The sequence below is a fragment of the Microtus oregoni genome, unplaced genomic scaffold (assembly GCF_018167655.1).
Source record: "Microtus oregoni isolate MIOR12 unplaced genomic scaffold, Mior012 000004F_ref0000308, whole genome shotgun sequence".
Taxonomy (NCBI): domain Eukaryota; kingdom Metazoa; phylum Chordata; class Mammalia; order Rodentia; family Cricetidae; genus Microtus; species Microtus oregoni.
The window spans coordinates 61,315,962-61,322,085 of record NW_024543063.1 but is presented as its reverse complement, the minus strand read 5'-3'; positions in this window follow the sequence as shown (position 1 = coordinate 61,322,085).

Below are 6,124 nucleotides of genomic sequence, written 5' to 3'. Positions count from 1 at the left end.
TATTACAAAACTGTGAAGGAAACAAATGAGAATTTGTTTATAATAAACACACAAAACAGTCCCCTAGATGAGCTTTCTTCTTTCTTCCTTTATTCATTGCCTTTCATCACCTTCTTACAAAAATCATAGTCAAATAATAAACTTATACATACCCCATTTTATACTTCTGGGCCTTCTTCCCCTTCTGGCTCTCATACTATCACCTCCGTCCCAAAGATCTGGGTTCCTCTCTTGCCCCCTTCAGGCAGTTGAAGAACTGTTGAGCCACTTCTGGTCTCTAAAATTCTACTTCCTTACCCAGAACACAGGTCAACGGTTTTGTCATCAAATGTGGTGGTTTGAGCACTAAGTGTCTCCCATAGGCTCACGTATTTTAACACTAGCTTCTCAGCTGGTGGAACTCTTTGGGAGGGTTATGGAACCTTTAGGAGTTCCAGTGTGTAGGTTGCTAGAGGAGGAACATCTTAGGCACAGGCTTTTAGGTTTTATAGCCTGACCCCACTTCCTGTTTTCTCTTGCGTGTGCTTCCTGTGTATGATCTTCCTGTTCCTGCCACCATGCCTCCCCTGTTTGTTGCCCTGTCTTCCAGGACATGGTAGACTCAATCCCTTTAGAACTCTAAGCCAAAATTAGCCCCTTTTTCCTTGAACTGTTTTTGGTCTGAGTATTCTACCACCTTTACCATCCTCACAGACTTCACCAGAATAATCAACAGCACAGTGCACTGAAGACACTGGGGAAGAAATAATGTCTCACCTGAGTAAAGGGATCCATTTTATTTAAAAGAAAACTACTGTTTTCAAATTTGCAAAGGATGATGGATGACAAGAGAGACCGATGGGGTCTTTTATATTCTACATTATTAGGATACATTTAGACTCCATATTGAGTAAGATATCTACACACATTATAAGCATCTCAACCCATACACACAGTCAACATTTTCATTGTTTTGAATTAACCACCTAGACCAGATAGTAACCTGAAACCACATAGGAATGATACTGGTAGACACAGACAGACACTAGCCAAAGCCAGCTGTCCAGAGAAACAATAATAAGAAAGACATGCAGGAGATGATGACGATAGAGGCACCAACACAGTGAATCTCAGGGACAAAGAGATCACCTGACAAGAGGACAGGGCTGAGATCTGGAAGGACTGGCTGCCTTTGTTTCCCTGTCCCCCATAAACCTATTGGTTAGGGACAAGGTGTCAAGCTGTTTTCTAAGCTGTGGCTTACTGCCTTCTCAGATTGACAGGTCTCTCAATAAACTAGAACTAACAGGTTCACTTCCTGTCTCTGCTTACTCGTGTTTAAGGTGAGAGGCATCATGACCTCCACCGTTCCAGTTCCGGTGACATCTCTAGCAGTGGTCACATCTGTCTCTAGGGAGCTTCATGCCCCTTAGACAGCTCCAGCTCAAGACTTTGGCACTGCCACCTGTTCTTGCCTCCTCCTGCCCAGGCAGAACTGGTATTTTTCTGTTGTTTCCACTTCCTAGGTTGCCTAAATGTCCCGTTTGACTTTGTAGTTCTTCCAGCCCCATTATAAGCAGTCACCCTTCCGGACTCCTTCAGTTTATCCAATGGGCCCTGTATCTACTTTCTAAGTAAAACTTTATGTCAATCTCTCTGCCAAGTGTTGTGTTACGGAGCGGCGGGCTGTGTCCCGCCACCCGGCTAGCTTTACCTGAAATAATTACACGGAAACTGTATTCTTTTAAACACTGCCTGACCCATTAGTTTCGGTTTCTTATTGGCTAGCTTTTACATATTGATCTAACCCATTTCTATTAATCTGTGTAGCCCACGAGCTGGCTTACCAGGAATGATCTTAACCTGCGTCTGTCTGGAGTGGGAGAATCATGGCGACTCCCTGACTCAGCTTCTTTTTCCCAGCATTCCGTTCTGTTTACTCCGCCTACCTAAGGGTTGGCCTATCAAATGGGTCTAGGCAGTTTCTTTATTAATAAGAAATCACTCCCACATCATTTCCCCTTTTTCTGTTTAAACAAAAAAGAAAGGCTTTAACTTTAACATAGTAAAATTACATATAGCAAAACAGTTATCAAACAAGAATTACAGTTACAATATTTATATCTATTTTATCTTTTATCATAACTAAGGAAAACTATAACTATCTATTCATTCTTCAACTCCATCAAAGACTCCAGAAGGATATAATACTACCTAAGTAAACAAGAAATAAGAAAACTCTAGAAATGACAGAGACATCTCGCTGCCTGGACAGTCACCCAAAGTTCTTTTGTACGGTTGGGGCATCCATCTTCAGCCTTCAGGCCCATAGTATCCAGCAGACATTTCCATGAAGCAGGAAATTTTAAAGACAGTTCAGTCACTATCTGCTGTGTCCTGCAGAATGTTTCGCAGACTCTTTCATGAGTCATGAACCCCAAAAGACCATCTCACCTTTAGGCAAGTTCAGCAGTCCTCTCTCTGCGGGTTCTCTGTGTCCATTTTATGCAACAGTCCAGGCAAGAGCAGTTTCTTGCCCAAATGGCTATCCAACTCCATAAGGATCCTCTTCGATGCCCATCTTCCTCTCGAAGTAGATTGGTGTCACCAGGAGCAGATATGTCTCATTGTCATGAAAAGTCCTAAGTTATTAAAACATTAAATGCCATATTCTGCAGTCTTTGAAAGATATGAAGAATGTCTATCTAACTGAAATGTATCTCTATATATCTAGAAAATCTAACTAACATGACTACAAGCTTGACTATTATTGATGATTAACCATTAACCTATATTTCTTAATTATACATTACATTTTTAAATGAACTACACAATCACACCTTATTCAAGATCAAAAATACATATACATATAACAAAATTGACCTTAAAATCCATACCAATGCAAATTATTCATACCTATATCATATCCCCCTTTAAATGTAAAAGAACATTTATAAACAATATTTTGGGAACATGGGCGCAGTTTTTTCTCTCCAAACTGCTTCCTGCTGAATGGGGGCGCTGTTAATCAGATCGTTTAGGGTGTAACCTGTGTGTCAGGTTCATCTCAGTTGGCAGTTGAGTGAAGTAATTTTGTGAAGATGTTCACAGCAACTTTTCAGGAGGTCGTGGTCTATCATACCAAATTGGGATAGAAGAAATCCACAGGGTCTGGTCCTCTGTGAAAACAAAAGACCCTTTCCAAAGTATCATATCCTTAGACCCAAATTTTGAAATCGTAATACCTTTATATCCATTATGGTTTAGCTTGGCAGCCCATGTAATGAAATGTCTGTCTGTACTTAGCTCCTTTACAGTCAAAAATTTTAAAGAAAACACAATGTACATAATCCAGACTCTCTGTGAATTTTTCATTTTTACGTGGCTTATTTTTTATTTCTTTTAATCTCTTAACTATCTGTACTCTGTCTCTTTAAAGACTTTACCCTTTTTTTAAGACATTTGTTTTATTCTCTATATTTTTATTCTTCTCTCTCTCAAGCCTATGTACATTCATCCAACGCTGTGATCCACTGAGGTCTGTTATGTCTGAATCTGTTTTATTGTGAATCTGTAATATTTTTACTATCCAGGAGCATTTCTTAAAATGTTAAGCACTTCTTAAAAACTTAAGTTGCACCATGTACAGGTAATACGGTACCACCTGTGTCCTGCCCAGTCTAAACCTTAACTGTGCTGTTATTATGGTAATTACGGTAGTTCCTTCCAACCAGCACAGTTCAGCAAGGAGCAGCCACTCCTGCCTCAGATCCATTTGGTGCCCCTGAGCTGTGCACAGTTCCAGGCACACAGCAAGTCCTCATTGGAGCCGCACTCAGTAGTTTAATTTTGAGACTGAGCATGCAGCACAGAAACTCTTTTTATCCAAGTTACAACCAAATCTGACACGCAGAGCACTGCGCAGTCTGAAAACACGTCTCTTTCACCATGCTCTTCCGCCTGCCTAAGCCTGATTCTGCCATCTGCCCAGGTGCAGGCGGGGAGCGCTGAGAGCACTCTCCTTCCAATCCCAAGCGGGAACACAAACATCCAGTCCCATAAAATCCATTGAAATGCTTTAAAGCCAGAGTTTGCACTGGCGGCACAGTCCCAAGAAGCCACACTTTAAAATGACGCAGCTTTTTTTTCTGTTGCTGTTGCCGAATCAGGAAATCTCTCTACAGCACGCCACCAACAAACAGCAAAAATCTGTGTTAAAGTCTCTCCCTTATTTTTAAGCCTTCTCAGGTTTTTAAGTGGATTTAGTCCATCACATCGGGCGCCATTCTGTTGTGTTACGGAGCGGCGGGCTGTGTCCCGCCACCCGGCTAGCTTTACCTGAAATAATTACACGGAAACTGTATTCTTTTAAACACTGCCTGACCCATTAGTTTCGGTTTCTTATTGGCTAGCTTTTACATATTGATCTAACCCATTTCTATTAATCTGTGTAGCCCACGAGCTGGCTTACCAGGAATGATCTTAACCTGCGTCTGTCTGGTGTGGGAGAATCATGGCGACTCCCTGACTCAGCTTCTTTTTCCCAGCATTCCGTTCTGTTTACTCCGCCTACCTAAGGGTTGGCCTATCAAATGGGTCTAGGCAGTTTCTTTATTAATAAGAAATCACTCCCACATCAGCCAAGCAAGAAGTTGAGAGCACAATCCTGGGGTGTCTGTGACCAAGGCTTAGAATAAAAAGAATCTTGGAAGAAAATGAAAAAGTGTTCCCAGGAAGGCAGGAAAATTAAAACAAAACAAACAACAGCAAAACCAATTCCATCCAACGTGTCTGTGATCCCTCTTCTTTTTCCTCAGAACAGATTTATGTTCAAATCAGATCATCCAAGAAAAGTAATGTTTAGGAGATGTGATGGGTGATCTTGATTGGCAGCTTGACAGAATGGTAAATCACCTGTGGACATACCGCTGGGTACACCTGAGAGTGTTTCTAGGCAAGGAGAATTGAGGTGGGAAGACCCACCATGAATGTCAGAGGCATATTCCATAGGGTCCTGGACTGAATGAAAATGAGAAACAAGTAGGGCCCCTCTTTCTGAGTTCTTCCTGAAGGCACAGGGTGCCTAGGTGCCCCACATTCTGCTGCCTTATATCTGGTTTTTCTTTTCTTTCCTTTTTTTTTTCAAAGAAATTTGTCTTTTTGTTTTGTTTTTGTTCTTTTGATTGTTTTGTTTTTTGTTTTTTGAAACAGGGTTTCTCTATGTAGCTTTGGTGCCTATCCTGGAACTAGCTCTGATAGACCAGCCTGGCCTTGAGCTCACAGAGATCTGCCTGCCTCTGCCTCCCTGAGTGCTGGGATTAAAGATATGCGCCACCACCTGCTGGTTTTTCTTCTTATGTGTCTATGTATCTGTGTGGATATGTGCATGAGAGTATAGGTGCCTGCAGTGGCCAGAAGGGGGCATAAGGCACTGTTACAGACAACAGTGAGCCACTCAACAAGTGCTTTTAACTGCTGAGCCAACTCTCCAGCCCCTGGCCATCATATTCCCCATGTCATGAAGGGCCATGTCCTGAGAGGCAAAACGAGCCCTTCCTTCCTGCAGCTGCTTTCATCAGTTATCCTTTTCTTACAGCACTGAGTAAAGTAACCATTGTAGGTAGCAAAGATGTGCACAGCTGGGCGGAAAGTAGGGATCTAAAGACGTCTCTCAAAGGCCTTTCCAGGAACATGGTTGTCTGCCAGCAACCCAAGCACTTGCTTTCGCTTGGAAATGGCAGGGTGAGGGACATCAGAGAGAACACTTCACCCAGCGGCTGGAGGGGCTGTGTTTGTAATCTTCCTGGCACGCCAGCTTAATCAAGCTAGTCTCACTATTTAACTATCATTTAATTGCCTGTGGTTTATATCTTGCATATCCAGTGGCTATGTGATTGAAAATTTAATGATTGAAACACTTAAGTAAAGAAAAAAAGTCAAATATTAATATGCATTGCATGAGAAAGTCAGACTAAATGGAGTAATTTTGCATTTCATCAGATTTTCTTTTGCTCGGGCATACACAACGGGGAGAATTCTCGCCCTCTGCAGACTGAGCCATTTTTCTCTCCCATTGATAAATCCACATAGCCGTACTTAGAACATTCTCTAAGTGTGCCTCATTAACCTATATTTGCCTGCTTTA